Raw genomic sequence first — 19,757 nt, forward strand, 5'->3', positions numbered from 1 at the left:
AACCCACATTCAGTGTGAACAAGGGCTTAAGCTCTCTGCCTACTTTATGAACTCACAAGTTTTCAAAAATTAAAAAACCTGGACTTTGCCAGATGAAGAGAAGAGGAGACTACAGATAATCAGGTACAACTTATGCAGGAGGATTTGTTTCATCTCTGTATCACACCAAGGCCAGTTACTTCACTGGATAAATGTGAGGTTTTCAAAAGAAGAACGGATGGCTATTGTTGGGCTATATTGCTTCTTTTACTAGATCCAGTAGGGTTATTGCTGAAGAGAAAAATATTTGCCACCAAGCCCTGGACTAGCCAGTCGGCACCTCTGAAAAATACATTTGCTATTCTGTCCTAGTTGGACCTGGAACACAATTGTCAAAACATACGTTGCTTTACACATTTTACATAAGGACCACTTGCTGTGAAAAAATGGTAATTATTTTTCTCAAGCTCATTTTGCTTTAGTGTTCATGGATAGGCTAGAAGAGCTGCCACCAACCAGCCATGATTTAGGACCATTATCTACCAAAACCAAGGGTCTCCAAACTTTCTAAAAAAAATGGTCAGTTTATTGTCCTTTAGACTACAGGAGGGCTGGACTGTTGTCCTGGGGCTTGGTGGTCATTGAAAGAAAAAAAAAAAAAAAAAAATTTAATAATAATAATAACAATAATAATAATAATATATATATAGTGCCTGTAGTCGATAGGAGGAGGAATAGTGGCCCATCATTGGCGTTAGTGGAAGGAAGTATGCCCCATCAGAGTTCATGATGAATGGTCACAGGGGTTTCAAAACTATGGCCCTCCAGTTGTTCAGAAACTACAATTCCCATCATGCACTGCCTGCTAATGTCAGTTTTAAATTGCCTCATGGGATGTGTAGTTCCGCAATAACTGGAGGGTGGTAGTTTGGAGATCTCTGGTCTAGAGGATTGCATTATCAACTAAAGTGTGTGTTGACCACGATTTCGTAGTGGTGTTAAATATTTCCGGTAAGCCTCCTGCCTGTTACACATAGCACCGTGATACTCTCGAGAGAGCTTTGAACTTCTTCTGTTGACCACCCTGCACTAAAAACTTTAGAAGGACTGCCCTTTTGCCACTGTGTATCATTTTCACTCTCTATTTTGAATGGGCATTCATATTCTATACAGAGCATTTGATTCCTATATGATTCCAGTGTTTACTTGAATGCAATTGTCACAGTGGTGTAGTGGTTAGCACTTTCACCTAGCAGCAAAAAAGGGTCGCTGGTTCGAAACCCAACCACGACACCATCTGCCTGGCGTTTGCACGTTCTCCCTGTCCCTGCGTGAGTTTCCTCCGGGTACTCCGGTTTCCTCCCATACACTAAAAGACATGTTGGTAAGTTATCCGGATCCTGTCTAAATTGGCCTTAGTTTGTATGAATGTGTGTTAGAGACCTTAGAGATTGTAAGCTCCTTGGAGGGCAGGGACTGATGTGAATGTATAATGTATATGTAAAGCACTGCGTAAATTGACAGCACTATACCCAAAATAAATAATAAAGTCCCTTGAACTTTGCTACTCACTGTGGTTAAGTTTTTTTTTTTTTTATGCACTTTATTATTCATATGTATATTCTATTTGGGGTTTATTGCACGTGGTTTGAGGTTCTCTGTAGGAGGCTAATTTTGCATATCTATAAATTTTTTTTTTTTATTTCCACAGAGATATAATTTGGAGGGCTGCACATTTTTGCTTAATTCAAGAATGCTCGGTTGGGGTCAGTGGAAGGAAAAGGTTCCCACTGTTTGTGTCATTGAGAGGAAATATGCCCTACCGTTGGTGTCAATGGAAAGAATAGGGTCTAATTTTTGGTGTCAGTAGAAGGAAAAAGAAGATCAATGAAAGGAATAGTGCCCCAAGGGCCAGATAAAAGCAGGCAAAGGACCGGAGTTTGGAGACCACTGGTCCAGACTAAACAACGACCAATGCTGTACAAATCACTTCTGTAATCCACAGAACTATCCTATTGACGTGATTCTGCTAAGCTACCCGATGTAATGACAGCATCTACACCTCTATTGAGGGCCGTCTATTGCCCTTCAGTCAATTTCAAATCTACATTGGTCTCCTTAGAATAGCTTGAAAATCTGAATTGTGTTCATGTGACATTGGTCTCTTTATCTTAAGCTTCTTAGAAAAAAAAAAAAAAAAAAAAAAGGAAGAGGAGAAGAATAAGATCTTTATCAAAGAGAAGCTTTCAATGTCTGCACGGCCAACATAAAACAGACATCGATGTCAGCAGAAACATCACAGCCACACAAGGCCACAAGTAGTTCATACCACTTGATACTTAGCAGTCAAGCTTTGACAAAATGGGAAGGAGACTTCTTTTGTGCTCTTGTAAAATGCGGCGTGTCCCAAATGTTCAACAAGCAGAATCAAGGGTAATTGCTGAAAAGCACCGAAGGATTGCTAGCAAGAATGAGAGAAACAAACAAGATCAATACAGCGAGAGAAACAGGGAAAAAATATAAAATAACAGCTGGAACAAAGGAATTTATGGTTCCGAATAAAGTCATCACTCTTGATCTTCTGAAAGCTGGAAAGACCACAATATGCTCCAATTTAAATTTGACACATGCTGCAACTAAACAGGAAGAAGGCGTTCCTCCAAAGGCAACAATCACTCACCACTTGAGTTATCAACTGTTGATGGAGTTCATTTGTAGCAGACTCCCATAATTAATACAGAATTCAACCTCTGTCAAATCAGGAATCAAGTAAACACAGAGCTACATAAAAGAGAGGCAAGCCTTGCCAAGTGGCCTGAAGGTAAACAAGAGACTTGAAAGGAAGAGGCCATGAAGAAATCTATTAGGGCAATTAAACGTGGTAAACAACTTACAATGGACAGTTTGAAAATCCCCCCTAATTTAAACTCATCCAGACAATACCTGTCATTATGGGGATAACCTGGGCGGGTGTGGTGTCCTGTTATTCCTGCAGATTGGAAGTTAAGGAGATAAAGTGACCTATCAGGAGCATCGCTCTACAATCCGCTGACGCTATTCACAGTCATTATAGCACTGCGTGTTGAGAACAGTATCCCATTATGTCTTCTAATTGATGGAGAGTCTTGCAGTATATTACATGAAATTAGGTCCAGGATGAGACAGGATGTTCCGTGTAATCTTATTAGATTACTTGATGCTTACACAAAAAGCTCCCATCAAAACAGCCAAAAGTACAAGTTGACAAAGAACCATTCGTAAAGTAAGTAATATTTATAGGATATACTTTAACAACTGAAATAACAGCTTGGGGGTGATTGGCCCTTTAAAAGCAGAACTCCAGGGATTAAATATAATTTTTGCAAGTGGGTGGCTCTGTCAGCTCAACAAAACTTGTTTACTCGGCCCTAAATTGCCAGCTGAACAGCGCATGTAGCCGATGAGCTGAATATACTGTTCGGATTTTCTGAAAGCCGAAGCTAATGGCAGTCAGAATACAATGGCCCAGCAGGGTGTGGATGGAGGAATCTGTAAGATTGCAAGGAAAAAAAAAAAAAAAAAAAAAAAAAAATTATCTTTTAGCCCATGGCCAATTCACACGGGGCAGATTCCTCCGGAGCGGAATCCACCTGCTGAGTGGGGGGATCTCTCCGCTGATCAGACGGATGCTATGCAGAGCGGACAAGGACAGAGCCCGCTCTCCTCTATGGGATGGTTGAATGGAAACTACATGGTGAAATATCAGGTTTATACACAGACCCCTGGGGCACTGCGCCTTCCATTGACACCAACAATGTAGCACTGCTCCAGGACATTTTCTACTCCCACTGGCCCTAGTCCAGCCCCCTCAAAGTCTGAACGACCGTAAACAGACCGCTGATGTCTCATTTTGAGACAGAGAAAGGGACTGAGGACAGAGATTCAGTCTCTTTTTCTGCAGCCTCAGCTGCACTGGACAGCGAGCAAATGGGAAGCGCTCTGTGCTGAACGGCTTCCTGTTTATTCACAAACTGAAGCACGATAAACAGTTTACTATGCTTCAGTTAGGAATGGACACAATAGGGAAGATTTACTAAAACTGGTGGACTCTGAATTTGGTGCAGCTGTGCATGGTAGCCAGTAGGGTTGTCCCGATACCAATCTAAGACCGAGTACAAGTACCGATACTTTCTCTCCCCCCCTCCCAAGTACTTGCTGATACCCGATACTTTTTTAATGTCATGTGACAGTGGCACTAATATGCAACACTGATGGAATTTTTAAAACTTTATATTTTTTAGAATGCTTTCTTTTTTTTTTTTTTTTTGAGTGGGGGTGGGGGGGGGGGGGGGAGGAGAGGAAGAGTATACGGTGTGGCTTTGGCAAGATATCAGGGGTCTTAACTCCTGACATCTCCCTTTTGAGACAGGGAAAGGGACTGAGGACAGAGATTCCCCAGTCCCTTTCTCTGCAGCCTCAGCGGCTGCACTGAAGATGAATGGGCAGGAGATAGCGGCTCCCCTCCATTCATAAACTGAAGCACAGTTTACAATGCTCAGTGACAGTTATAAATGTACAGAGTCAGTAATCACTGACTCTGCATTCGGAAAAGGAAGGAGTCAGTAAATGACATTTACTGGCTCCTTCCTCCACTCTCCATCCTGCCAGATCGAGGACAGAGGGGCCCAAGGAGCACAGAGGGGTACAGTCAGGGGTGATCGGTGTGGCGCTGGCAAGGAGCAGGAGGGAAAGGAAGAGAAGCAGCTGTCAGCTGCTTTATTGAAATGTATACAGGAAGATCAGTGATTGCAACTCCTCCCCAGCGCCACACCGATTACCCCTTATCAGCACCGATACTAGTATCGGTGCAACCCTAGTAACCGGCTTCTAACGTCAGTGTCTAAAGTGGTTGTAAACCCTCACAATCCACTTTTTGCTACAGGTAAGCCTATAATAAGGCTTACCTGTAGCTACCCCGGATATATCCTAAACCTGCACAGTTTAGGAGATATCCCCTGTATCTGCATATGCCGAGGTCATCGGCAAATGCGCACTGAAGCAGACGGCATGCACATGCTGCTTGCTTCAGCGAGTGTGCCGTTACCGGCGGCTCCCGCACGCATGCCCGCGATACCCGGAAGTAACTCCGGGGAGAAGTGTCGCTGGCCGGGGCTGCGTACGGGCACTGCAGTAGGGGCTTTGATCTCAGGTGATTATTACATAATGAGCTAGTATGCTATGGATACTAGCTCTTTATGCCTTTGTCTTGCAGGTCTTTTTTTTTTCTCCATGTGGGTTTACAACCACTTTAATTAAGCTTTTGCAAAAAAAAAAAAAAAAAAAAAAAAAAACCTGGAAGCCAATTGGCATCTATGCAGAGCTGCACCAGATTAACCCACAGTGAGTGATCAGTGATCAGGCGGGGCGACACAGGGAACCTGCGCCGCATGGGGTAATTAGGGTGCGCCAAGGCCTAGGTCTACAACAGTCTTTTTAAAAGGCTATCCAAAGGTTTTTTTTGTAAACATACTTGCGCTTTGCAATGGAATTGCACAGAGTGGCCCCGATTCTCCTCTTCTGGGGTCCCCTGCCAGTAATCCTCCTCTTCTAGGTGTGCCAACATAGGAAGCCGCTTCCCATGGTGGCACACCCATGGGCTTGATCCCAGAGTATTGCTGCCTGTATTTATAGACAGACAGCGAAGCCCACCCCTTCCCCCCACCCTTTTGTCACAGGATTTGGCTAACAGCAACAGGGGCCAATGGCTCCCACTGCCTCAACAAAGTGCTGAGAGCTTCTACAGACAGGCACAGCAATGGATGGAGTGGGGACTCGGGCAAGCAGAAGGGAGGGCGAGGGGGCAATATTACTACCTAAACATATTTTACCATAATGTGTGGAATGCATTAAGGAAAAAAGGTTTGCGCTTTAGATCCACTTTAAGGTGGTCCTAGATGGATGGAAATTTTGTCGGTTCAGCTGGGACTGAATGAATTTCAAATGTATGTAATATATACATGAGAAGTTGATCAAAATTGACTTTTTACGAAGCAGCTTGTTGGAAAATTTGGCTGCATGCGCTGATGAAAGCAAATCAGCTGCAGCAATGAGCAATGTATTCTAAAGGGGGGATACCTGCAGTCAGAACACAGTGACAAAGTTCAGCTTTTTTCATTCAGCTCACTGGCTGAATGAAAAGAAAACAAACAAAAAAAAAAAAAGAAAACAAACAAACACGCAAGACCAGCTTAACCTAACCTACTACATCAGAACAGGACAATAGGACTCCACCTTTCTCCTCTTCTCCATAATAAAGAGGGGTATGGTTCTGTAATCCTCAGGATTGCTGAGAACAACGTAGCCAAGAAAAAAAAAATATATATATATCTGCATAGAAACATATCAGCACACTAGATTTCTATCAGAATCAACAGGTACTTTTTGTGCTTATCAACAGATACAACCAAATAAAAATGTACAGCCTTTAAAAAGGAGGGAGGAGTACACTTAAGGCTGGTACACACAGGCAGTTTTTTTCCGTTCAACCCAGCCAAAAAAAAAAAAAAAAACCCCACACACCACACACTGTAAGGCCCCTTTCCCACTGGGGCGGTGGGGGCGGCGGTAAAACAGCGCTATTTTACCGTAGTTTTTGCGGCGGTATTCGGTTAAAAACCGCTCGCATAGCGCCGGTATAGCCGCGCTGCCCCATTGATTTCAATGGGCAGGAGCGATTTAGGAGCGGTGAATACACCCCGCTCCAAAGATGCAGTTTGCAGGAGTTTTTTTTTTTTTTCTCCTGCCAGCGCACCGCTTCAGTGTGAAAGCCCTCGGGCTTTCACACTGAAGAAAACAGTAGAGGCAGTTTTAGGTCGGTTTGCAGGCGCTATTTTTAGCGCAATAACGCCTGCAAACCGCCCCAATGTGAAAGGGCTCTAAGAGCTCACTGTACTACGCGATATTAGCACAGCAATCTCCGCACTGTTCTACTGTGCTGCAAGTGCTGATCAAATACAGAACGGCTGCTGGTTTTCCAACAAGCTCGTTTGACGTCAGAAGAGGAGCCGTACACACCGCCCGAAAGTCAACCGGGAACTGCCAAACTGACCATTTTTGGCCCGTGTGTACCTAGCATTACATAGTAGGTGAGGTTGAAAAAAGACACAAGTCCAACCTATGTGTGTGATTAAGCAGACAATAGATAGTGCAGTTGGTTGCTGGAAAGATAAGTTCTTGATTCCTTCCATCAACAGAGTGTAATGCAACAGTCAGTGTTAATGGGGGGAATCCCTTCCGTGGAGCTATTGTATGCATTCTCTGGGCAAGGGGTATGGTGGATGGGTTGGCGTTCCTGCTTGGAGAACACAGTAGAGCTGCACGATTCTGGGGAAAAAAAAAAAAAGAGAATCACATTTTTTTTTTTTGCTGTAGAATAAAGATCATGATTCTCTCGACAAAAAAAAAAAAAAAAAAAAAAATATAATATATATATTTTTTTTTTTAAATATAGAAATTTTCTAGCAAAAAATAATGATTTTAACTTGAAACCAACAAATGTCAGAAAAAGGTTTAGTCTTTAAGTGTTTAAACATCCCTCATTTTCAGACTGAAGTGCATTCCTTTGAGCCAAAGAACAAAATGTTACAATGTTTATAGTTAGCTCAGGGCTGTGGAATGTTGTGAAAACTTGGCAGATTGCCCGTTTTTTTTTTGTTTTTTTTACAGCTGTCGAGCAGAGAGATCTGCATAGAATTGGGAAAATGCTTTGTTAAGATCACAAAGGGGGAAAGAATCGCGGCCTCGATTCTTAACGATTAATTGTGCAGCTCTAGAACACAGTGATCCCTGCTGAGATGGAGCGATTTTCTCTTTCATGTAGTAAAGAAAAAAAAAAATTGCTCGATTCCCCCATCAACACAACCAGTGAAGGTTGAGGAAAGACCTGGCGAAAAAGCTATAGAAAAATGGCTTTCAAGATATGGTGGGATAGATAGCCCATAGGATCACCAAAAGTTAGCTATAACAGAATGGATATGGACATACACTTTTAAGAGGAGTCAATTAAAGAGGTTAACAAGCTTAAACTTTTTTTTTTTACCTTAATGGATTTCTTGCTTGGGAGCAAGCCTGCACATGTGTCCCCATAGAAAGTAGCTTTCTATGGGGGCAGTCGCTGAGTGGAGGAGCTGAAAGCACCGGCGGGGGACCCAAGAGGAACAGATTCGGGGTCGCTTTTTGCAAAAAAACAGGCAAGTGTAAACTGGTTTCTTCTTTTATTGAAGGATCACAGACACAGAATTGCAACCATTAAAAAGGAGTAAATGGGTCAGGTATACTCTACTTCTAACGCTGATTTTTAGCCCAAGCTTGGAAAAATCAATCAGGTTGCTAGATCAGTTTGTTTTATTATGGGAGACTGTATAGGAACTTTAAAGTGTACCAAAAGGCAAAAAACGTTATTTCCATTTTGGATACAGTAATGAAGGGCTTTAACCCCTGTCGGTTTTTTTGGGGGGGCTCCACTGGGGAGATACCTCTTCACTTCCTGTCCTATAGCAAAAACAGGAAGTGAGAGGAAATCTCTCCAAAGTGAGCGCCCACATTGGAAGATTTCCCCTCAATTCGTGTTCTGTTGTCAACTCAAAAGTTAGGATTTTCTCTTACTTTCAACGAGAACGGTAAACAGGACAAATAGAGGTGAATCTCCCCAACAGGGGCACAGACAGCGCTACAACCTGACAGGTCTTCGAATCCCTCTCCACTCTACCCAAAACTAAAACAAAAAGCTTTGCTTCTAGTTAAGTAGATGTAAACCTGTTTGGTTAGAAGCTTCACTATATTAAATGTCACTTACAGCTTTCATTATAAATAATCCCTGGTGATTCTGCCACACAGGTCCTTGCTCAGGTACTTATAGGGTGACAACGCTCTCTCCCCCTGACTACCATGTGAGCGCCTGAACAGTCTCAATGTCACACAGATGTCCAAAGGAGAGTACGATTAGCCATTTCGGCACACATTGTAAAGTCATGGTCCACTGCTATTCCCATTCTGAAAATCATCACCAGGAAAAGGACATGCAGCCATTACTGGAAAGCATGGAAGTGGCTGCAAAGAGGCTAAAGAAGATTACCGGCACAGTGATGCAACACAAGATGAAGAAAAGAAAAAGACAAAAAAATGGGATTTCCAACAGCAAAACATTGAATAGTTTATTATACACAGAATTTAGCAGTTATGTATTTAGACAAAATCTAATTTGGTTGGGGTTTACATCTACTTTAAGGTTGATCTAGCACCAGATGGATTTCTCATGTAAATTCCATGCCTGCTAATTGTGTAAGTGTAACCATTGTAGATGTTTATTACCTCCCACAGATCACAATTTTTCCTCTGACAAAAGGTGTCATCTGCTTCTCTCTACAGAAGTACAAAGCCACCATTTATAGGGTTCCTTCACATGGGTGGTCCACCTGACTCTCACTGTGCTGAGGCAGACCTGGCAGAGCCCCACTCTCCTCTATGGGGAGATCGGATGAAAATGGACCGCCTGTTAGGGTCACCATGCATCTGGATTTCACAGATAGGATTGAATAGCAGCGGGTGTCAGCGGACGTGTCACTGCTGACATCCGCCACTCCATAGGAGTGAAGGGAGCATCCAATCAGGTCAGCCTGAAAAACCGACAGGCGGACCTAATCAGAAAGCCTGTGTGAAAGGGGCCTTAGGCTTTATTTGGGGTCAGCACCCAATTCCTGGACTGATATGCTGGTCAGGGAGGTCACAATCATGTATAACCTGGTGTCTATGTAGTTCTCAAATATAGAGACAGAAATCGTTCCATGCAGTCTTGTTTGGTTACTAAGAGGACCAATTCCTAGGCCCATTCACACTAGGAATTGCATGCGCTGTGCAGTTCCTGTGCAATTCACATGCAATTCTGTGGAGTGAGATTTCAGCCCCATTCATTTTGAATGGGCTGAAATCGCACCGCACCAAAATTAGTGCACGCACTACTTTTGTAAACGCACTGCAACAGGATCGCATGGTACTTTTGCACCATGTGATCCAGTGCGAGAAAAAGCACCGTTTGTTACAGAATTAAACTTTCCACTGACACCTGCTGCGGATCGCAAGGGCAGTGCGTGAAATCGTCATGGAACATGGGTTTCCCGCACGGCATTCTAATGTTAATGGGCATTACCGCTGAATAATTAGACCTAACAAATAAGTGCGATTCCAAGCATAGTTTGTATTTATACATGTGCATGGGGGGGCAGACATACCTGCTCATTACACAAGTAGGAGCCATCTATACATACATACATACATACGACTTGAAAAGTTTACGAGACTTCTCAATGCATGCATTGTTTTAACCACGTGACCTACAGAAGGGATAGCATTTTTTCTGTACATTTGTTATGTTTTAAGATTAATTCTGGGTAGGGATTTTATAGCTTAGTTAGTTACAGCTTTGACAACTGTAAGTATGCCTATTTCATACCAGTGAGTCCGCTGGTATGAAACAGCTGTCGTAATCTGCTACTACAGTGATTGCCGCTGTCTTCCAAGTCCTGTGCCAAGAGGCTGCCTTGCCCCATAATAACTGAGGGTAGCCCACTTGGCACAGGCACCATTCTGAGAACGCTTTGCAGCTTTCTCGACGAAAAAAAAAAAAAAAGGCACCACTGGATGGGGCAGCAACATCCCGGGCTCCTAATCCAATCAGAGAAGCCTTGCATTTATTGAGAAACATGCAAGTCATTCTGTGATTGGCGCCTGTGCCAAGCGAGCGACAGGACCCGGAAGACAACAGCGATCACAGCGGAGACCAATACAGCGATTTCCAGCTTATGCAGGAATCCCACAGGTATAGAATATGCATACTTATATTCGACCAATGTAAACTATGCCATAAAACCCATTCATAAAGTAAAGCTTATCTATATAGTCATATCTTATATTAGTTTCCACATTGTATTTCAGTGATTTCTAGCCTACTCCTATTAATCTGAATGATCTTGAAGTTTGCAAATTTACTTTGTAAAGTTCTCCACACATTTACCTCCTCAAATTCTGTGACACATATTCACTATTTTCCATGTGTAGGCACTGATGTGCCACAGAATTCACAGAGCCTGCGTTCGGTCAGATTGGGCGACCCGTCGAAACTTGTAATGGAAGTGACCTTCTGTCATGGCCATCTTGGTACACCCCGCACTCGGCCACACTAAGCCTACATTCTGAAGTCGCCAAGCGGACATCTTTTTACACCCACAGAAGTCTTGCATGTCACACTTATAAGCTCAGTTTACTGGTAAAAACAGTGTGAAATACAGTATTTAAAAGTCCGTGACACTATTTTGATGTAGAATTTTAAAAGCAGCGGCAAGCCTACTGAACTCACACTTTTTCTAAATCAGACAGAAGACCGCTGCTTTTAAAATTCAACATCAAAACAGTGTCACAGACTTTTAAATGCTGTATTTCAGGACATAAGCTCAGTTTAGTGGTAAAAATAATTGTGAAATGCAAGATTTCGGTGGGTGCATGTCCTCTTGGCGATTACAGAACTGTGGCTTAGTGTGGCCAAGTGCGGGGTGTACCAAGATGGCCGTGACGGAACGTCACTTCTGTTCCCAAATGTGACAGGTCGCCTAATCTGACCTACAGAGGTGCCAAGTGGAGGAGTTCCAGGAGTACAAGAATCACTGCTTGCAGGAAGCAAAGCACCATGGAATATGGTTTTGTTTTTTTTTTTCCCAAAACTAAAAAAAAAAAAAAAAAAAAAAAAAAAAAAAAAAACACACCACCACACTCACGAAGCAACAAAACATGCTGGGAAAATGTGAAGAGATGGCCAGCACTCATAACATGAAAAGGGAGATAAAAAAAAAAAAAAAGTGTAATAAATATATATATATATATTTTTATTAGGACTTTGCAGAAAAGCACATAGTAAAGTGCAATACATCAGAACAAAGATTTGTAAGGTTTTCATTTATGTTTAGAAGAGATGTTTTTGATCACGTTGCCTTTCTGTGCAGGAACAGGAGTTTTTAAATATTGTTAAAGGAGGTCTATGATCCCAGCATACACTTTCCTTTTATAAAATGAGCAATAGATATGTAAACAATATTTCTATTTGAAAATCCAAATATATATATAAATATATAAACAATATTTCTATTTGAAAATCCAAATATATATATATTTGGATTTTCAAATAGAAATATTGTTTACATATCTATTGCTCATTTTATAAAAGGAAAGTGTATGCTGGGATCATAGACCTCCTTTAACAATATTTAAAAACTCCTGTTCCTGCACAGAAAGGCAACGTGATCAAAAACATCTCTTCTAAACATAAATGAAAACCTTACAAATCTTTGTTCTGATGTATTACACTTTACTATGTGCTTTTCTGTAAAGTCCTAATCACTGTTTTCTCTAAGCATATGCCCCAAAAGATAAGTAGCCATTCATAAAGTTAGCCAGCACCACTTCCTTCTATCACCAACCTTCAGCAAAGGTTTCATGGAGCTCACCCAACTGCCATCCAATGACTATAAGCACCCTAGCATTTCCTGATCACAGTTGTCTCTACTTATATGCCACAAAGATTAGTGGCATTGATAGAGTTCGCCAACACCATTTTCTTCAAGCCCTCCTCTGAAGGTAATATTAAGCCATGCTTACCCCTTTTATGGGGTTCATCCAATGATTTGTCCACCTTAGCATTTTCAACTCACTAGTTAAAACATAACCCATTTGTGGCTGCACGCATAAGACCTGGAATTCTACCTTTCAACCATCGCCCATTCATCACCAATTGTGGAAAACCTACAAACACCACCCTTAGGCTGGCCATGCATTATTCATTATAGCACGAATGGACACAAATATAAATAAATTTTTTATTCTATCTCCCTATTTATCAACAGGCTGGTTATACAGGAAGTTAATCAGTAGATTGTACAACCAGCCTGCCCATACACAGATCGAAAAATTGGCCGATCCCTGCTGAATTGGCCAAATTTACATGTATGGCCGCCTTTACGCAGCACTGTAGAAACTGAAATGCGCCCTATACCAATATAGCACCAGCTCAGCTGCAAGAATTGAATGGCAATTTTACTTCCAGGAACACGCACTGGCCACAAAGCCCTCCCTGGCAGAGGACAAGCGCACTTCCTCCATAAGAATGTCTCTCACAAACGTATGGAATCTAACACGAGAGCTACAAAAGTGATGTCAGCAGGTGACAGAGGCACAGACCCCGAGTCCAGCATCCGATCAGTTTATTAGAACTATCAGATCACAGGATGTGTTGTAGAACTGTAATAGAGGCAAGCAGCATATCACAAATCCTCAGTGCATACTACATTCTTTACAGAATAGGCAGGCATTGCGCCAAATTGTATTTGTAACATGGGCAATTTCAACATTTTGAAATTATAACTGGCACATTACTGTAGCTTTTGGCTAGAGGTTTATCATCGCAAAGTAATTTTGGAAATCCCTAGGATATAGTGAACCCAGAAGTGAAGATTTATATTCTCTACCTCACACAATGGCTGGGATTTTCTGTACATGAAACATGTTCCTTCAGTGAAAACCTTCCAAAATGTCTCCCTATAGACAAAGATTTCTAGGGTTCTCATGAGACAGCGCGCCAGAGAGACACACACGCGCAGGCAGCGCGCGCTGGAGAAAACGAAAATGAGAGGGAGATAGAGAGATATTTGGCTCTACACTGAGAACTGAGCGATCAAAGAGCACTGATCGCTCAGCTGTTAGGAGCACAAAGGCATGACTGTCCGTCTCTGGCTCTCTGCTCTAGCCCCTCCAGTGCTCACTGGAATGCGGCTCAGACTCTGACATCAGCTGGCTTTAATTCACTGACAGCTGAATAAGGATCACAGGAGTGCAGGACTAAGTGCACCCCTGTGACCCACAAGAGAAGTATGGCCAAAAGAGCTTTGGCCATACTTCTCTTTTAAATACCAGGGCAAAAAGTGTGAACACCAACCTGATAGTACTACTTGGCGAGGTGGAGTGAACTGAATTAGAAATTCTTTACCAGGCAAGACAGCTCACGTGTACGTTTTTAAACTGTATTTAGCCATTTTCCAGGAGTTCAGCTTTAAGAGCTGAATAATGGAGCTGTTGGCAATTCCCTGTGCACAAACCAGTTCTGCAAGAGCTGTGTAAGCCAAGTAAATCAATAATTACTGTGGAAGAAATGGGAGAAAAAAAAAAAAAAAAACGCATTCTGGTTGACAAGAAAATGCAGAGCGACTCAACAGAAGCTTCAGAGCAAGTAGAGGAGCACAGGTTATGCACAAAAAGGGAAATAAAAAAAAAAAAAAAAAAAGGGGGGGTACTTTCCAACAACATGACTATACAAATACACATGTAGCCTGTAATTTACTAGTAATTTACTAGTTGATTTTGTTCATGCTAAGCAAAAAAAAAAAAAAAAAATTCCAACTATTGCCCAAAACAACCATCTAAAAGGTTAACGCCTGGCAGCTTTCTGGGTAGCAGCTGCACTCCTGCTTCTGTTGTCATGGAATAGCCATACAGAATCCAGCAATGCACAATTTGGGCTCTAACAGACAGGCAGCATATTCAAACACTGGCACAGCAGTAATGAACCAAAAAACCATCAGGCAATGTGGAAATTTTCAGCCAGATCCACATTGTAACTTTTCCTGTTCGCCAAGATGAGCAGTACACTATGGATTCCCGAGCAACACAAATTCTAAATTGTACGTAGCCGGTCTTCAAGTTCTTTTGAGGGTCTGCTTGTTTAAATGCCAACAAGCAGGATCCCTATCAATAGTTTTAGAACCAGCCACGCTGCAGATTCAGAACAAAAACAAATGGTGGCACAGCAATTGGCCCCATAGATCAGGTCATTGATCAACCTTCATGTGATTCATAAGATGTACATTAGTAACATACACCAAGAGGTCCTCCAGGAAGCAGCATGTCAGCAATCAATACAAAGTACCCAACCCAAGCTGGCCATTCAGGCACTCCGGGATAGTGGACTGCTAGCTACGATTTACTGACAAGCTACAATAATTCTTCCAACCACAAAAAAAATCTGTATATCCCAAGAGCAAGCAATTTCCATGGTACCATCTCACTTTTTCTGCCATTAAAAAGGTATTCTTTTAAATGAAACAAGCATATCTCCCTGTATACATTTCATGCAGAATACAAGCCTGCTTCCTACTGACAGTAATCCGATGCTTCCAATCAATACATGGGAGTGTTCCCTGCATTGATCTGCTAAGGGATCTATGCTGGTTACTTATGTGAATGGATTTTAGTAAGATCACGGAGGATTACATCTGACTCCATATATTACAAGGAGCCAATGCAGTGTGCTGATTAACAAAGCATTTCTTCCATGTTATCAGTGTTCTTTATTAGTAAACTAAGTGACACAGATGTACACAAGTATCAGTAAATAAAAACTATTGTTACATTATTGTTTCTTCTTTATTATTTTTGTTCTTTTCATTTTACCGACATGCAATCTAAACCAAAAAGGTAACCCCTCACCAATCAGACTACAGTAGCCTAAAATCTGATTGGCCGGCTGGTAGAGGTTATTATAAATTGCAGTCCACAAAGTAATTTCTCTTTTAAGGATCCATGCGCACTGGCTTAAAAAAAAAAATGCTGCTCCTAGGAGTTCAGCATTTTGCCTGCAGAAGCAACTAATGTTATCCTATGTCTGTCTATGCACATTAGGTCATTTAGAAGCATATTTTAAACTCAGCGTTTAGATGCAGAAAAACAAAAACTCTTCTGCTTTGCATTTTCGCGAGTTCTAGCAGTAAAATTTTTTTTTTGAATAATAATAATAATCCAGGCTAAACAATCCAAAACGCTATTACCAAAAAAAAAAAAAAAAAACGCTCAAAATTAGCAATTTTTTCTGCCAAGAGCACTGGCATCTTAAGTGCACTACCATCATACTCTAAACATGGGCTTACATAAGAGTGCTTTAAAGATGCGGCAAGCATTTTTTTTTTTTTTTTTTTAAACACACCGCACCTAAAATGCTCAGGTGTGAACAGAGTCTTAGGCCTGATTCCCGCCCGAGTGTTTTCTAGCTCGAAGCTACAGCTCTTATCCTAAATCCAATGCATTTCAATGGTGGCTGTTCAGATACAAGTGCTCAAACACCTGTAGCTTGAGGCCAGAAGCTACACGAGCTTCTTAAGTGGTTATAGAGTCTCTTTAAAATGCAGGAAGGTTAAAGAAAAAAGAAAAAAAAAAAAAGAAAAACCCACACACCTGTGTGCAGCAGCGCTCCCTGCGACCCCAAAAAGTACCCCCTCTTGATCCAGCTTTGTTCACTAGAGCCTCAGGTCTCCTGAGTCTCTCCCTCCTCACTGGCTGAGACAGCAGGGGTAGCCATTGGCTCTCACTATGGTCATTTACAGCCAGTGAACCAAGGAGAGGAGAGCAGTGGCTCGGGAAGCAATCCTTCTTGGGTGCGACAATAGCAAGCTGCTTGCTATGGGGGTACTTTTCAAGGGCTCAGAGTGCCGGCAGGGGACCCTTGAAGAGCAGGATTATTGAAGTTTTGTGCAAAACCATTACACAGAGCAGGTAAGTATGACATGTTTGGTATTCTAAAAAGGAAAAAATAAAAATAAATTAAATTTATGAACCTTTAAATGTGATTGTGTCCTCCGCTTGGTGATTTTTACCTACAGGTAAGCCTATAATAAGTCTTACCTGTAGGTAAAATGAATATCTTCTAAACCTGCATGGTTTAGGCGATATTTGCCCAGCATGCAGGCTGTGACGTCAGTGGCACATGCCCTCTGCAGGTCTGGCACATTGTGACAAAAATTCAGAGCTCCTTGCCGGAACGGAGGACTCCTGCGCATGCCACTCACACCACCGGAGCTGCGAACCCAGAAGAAAAGAGGGAACATGTCGGCTCCCTCAGCAGTGCGGACGCTTCGTTCCAGGGTAAGTACTTCAAAATGAGCTAGTATGCGATGCATACAAGCTCATTATGCCTTTGCCTTACAGTTTTTTTTTTTCTCAGGGCATACAACCCCTTTAATATCATTTAAAGGCAGATTTATGCATTTTGGGCCCCATAGGAACATCTCCAAATGCTCAAGTCTGCCATTTTTTTTTGGAGGCACATTTCAGGCATTTTTTTTTTTTAAAACCTGTAATAATTCTCTCACCTTGTGTTTTCCATTCAGGGGTCTCAAACTGGTGGCCCTCCAGCTGTTGCGGAAATACAAGTCCCATCATGCCTCTGCCTGTGGGAGTCATGCTTGTAACCGTCAGCCTTGCAATGGCTCATGGGACTTGTAGTTCAGCAACAGCTGGAGGGCCGCCAGTTTGAGACCCCCGGGCTAAAGCAAAAACGTCCGAAGTTTGATAATGCATGTAAAACGCTCATAATACACTTGCAAAAATACTCAAATAAAAGATTCCTGAAAATCTCAGGTGTGAATGCAGATTCTACTGTACAGAACTCCTATAAAATGCACACCAAAAAAAAAGGGGAAGAGGGGGAAAAAAAGGGGGGGGGCTGCATATAACCATCACCCAGCAGTTGGTACAAAATGGCAACTAGAAATCCCAACAGCCCTGGATGGAACGTAGATGTGGGGAAAGCCCATGGCGCCTGTGAAGCGGAATCCCAGTGTGAGCGGACGGACGCAGAGGGCTTTACAGGAGCCATGGAAAAATAAAGAAGAAGAATAGAGGCAGACTGCAGTGAATGTGAGCTTGTAGATGGGCAGAAGATGAACAAGTCCCATTTTATGATCATGTGGGATCAGTTTGTCCAGGTGGCCCCAGGCCTGCCCCACACTCCACCACTACTTCTTAAGGATGAAGTAATGATCATCAGATGGGAGAAGAGATGGACCCACCAATATTTGGGGACTGGTAACAGATGCCAGATCTGGGGGGGGGCTGACCGGCGTAATTTAAGGGCAATGCCCAAACGCAGCCGGTCCATCTGGAAAAATGAGTTTACATGATGTGTCATAGAAATGAGATTAGCAGTACTGACACTGCCCTCCAGCTGCTGGCCTAGGCCTGGTGCAATTGTCTAATGTATCTCCCTAAGTAAATCCTCCCTGGGATGTGCAGAGGTCAGGGAAGGGAGGATAGCCTTCTGTCTACACATAGGAGGATCTCATTCATGGAGCTGCCATTGATACATGAAGAAGGGGGAGGAGGAGATCTTCTATTGCAGTTGCACACAAGGCAATGACAGAGGAGATTACACATCAGCTGATCAGGCTGAAAATCTGAGCTGTAGGTGAGGGTGGCCAGTGCAGGGCTTATGGGGGGGCAATGGAAAGCAGCACCCTGAGCTGTCCCTGCACACATCCCCTCCCTTCTTACACACACACGTGCAGACCCCCCTCCTCCACACACTGCCTCCCCTCCCCCTCTACACTATATACAAACCTTCTCCCCCCCCCCCCCCTCCTCCTCCTACTCTTTACACTGTCCAGACTTCTGCAAGTCAGCAAGAAATCCCTTCCCCCCACACTGCACACAACACACCGAGCACATCGCACGATCGGATCGCTCACCTGCTCCCAGGGATCACCAAAGCTCCGATGTACTTCTTCTATCCTGTCCCCAGAGATCACCACCACCGACAACACACACACCTAGAGATCAGGATGCAGCTATAGAGTGGAGATCCTTAGCATGCGATCCCTTCCAGGGGCTCCTCTATGCAGGCAGGTTACATGCAATCAGGTCCAGGCGATCAGGTGGTCCAGTGTAGGTAGGTATGCAATCAGCACCAGATGAACAACGTCCCCCAGCTCAGCACGTCTGTGTCTGCATCCCCGTCCACTCCGATCTCTCCGCACTCATCTCCGTCCTCAATACTCTTCTCATCTTTCAATTGCCAGTTTTTCCTCCCCTGTCCCCGCCCTGTTCCTTGTGACGTCACGGATTGGGGGTGGGGTGGAGCTGTGATGGAGGAAGGTTGTCCCTCCCCTCCTAAGGCAGCATTATAATGTGTCTATTGTCCTGGTGGAGGGCCACAGATCATCCAATGTACACCCAATGTTCCTTCCCACAAAGTCTGCTGCTTCAGTCTTCTTAGATCTTCATGTCAGATGTTACTATGAAATGATAGTCAAGTAGAATTACAAACATTCCAGAAGTGCCAAAGTCTCTTATTGACAATGACATGAAGTTTATGCAAAGAGTCAATATTTACAATGTTGGCAAAGCTCCCAACTGTCCCTGATTTCAAGGGACTGTCCCTGATTTCAAGGGACTGTCCCTGATTTGGAACAAAGTCCCTCTGTCCCTCATTCCCCCTCATTTGTCCCTCATTTTGGTCTGATCTATATAGTTGTATATAAAACACACTTTTTATCTATTAGAAAGTGTTTCCCAGTGCTAAACCTTTCATCTGATTTCTAAATTGCTGCAAAAGAATAGTAGTGGTAAAAAGAAGCACTTGTGGGTTTAACCAATCTGCCTGCATACTTTTGCTGATAGGTGTCCCTCATTTCCATCTCAAAAAGTTGGGAGGTATGTTGTTGGCCCTTCTTTTGCAAGACCTCTGCAATTCCCCCCCCCCCCATGATGTCATCAACTTCTGGGCCACATCCTGACTGATCGCCGCTCATTCTTCCGTAATCAATGCTTGGAGTTTGTCAGAATTTGTATTTTTTTTTTTTGTTTTTTGTTCACCCACCTCTTGAGGATTGATCATAAGTTCTCAATGAGATTAACCTCTTTAGCTCTGGAATGTT

The 19,757-nt window shown here is 42.8% G+C and overlaps 1 protein-coding gene and 1 long non-coding RNA gene across 2 annotated transcripts in view; one reads left to right on the forward strand and one right to left on the reverse strand.

The window, feature by feature from the left end:
• The window catches only part of LOC141133018 (uncharacterized), a 6,449-nt gene extending 4,226 nt beyond the window's left edge, over positions 1-2,223 (forward strand). The window contains exon 2 of the long non-coding RNA XR_012242998.1: positions 1,691-2,223. This is a non-coding gene — a long non-coding RNA (uncharacterized lncRNA). The remainder of the gene's footprint in view (positions 1-1,690) is intronic.
• Positions 1-18,939, reverse strand: part of SEMA4C (semaphorin 4C) — a 53,794-nt gene extending 34,855 nt beyond the window's left edge. The window contains exon 1 of the mRNA XM_073622078.1: positions 18,570-18,939. The gene's annotated coding sequence lies outside the window, so the exon portion shown is untranslated. The remainder of the gene's footprint in view (positions 1-18,569) is intronic.
• Between the last annotated feature and the right edge of the window lie 818 nt (positions 18,940-19,757).

This window comes from Aquarana catesbeiana, linkage group LG03 (genome assembly GCF_042186555.1).
Source record: "Aquarana catesbeiana isolate 2022-GZ linkage group LG03, ASM4218655v1, whole genome shotgun sequence".
Lineage (NCBI taxonomy): Eukaryota > Metazoa > Chordata > Amphibia > Anura > Ranidae > Aquarana > Aquarana catesbeiana.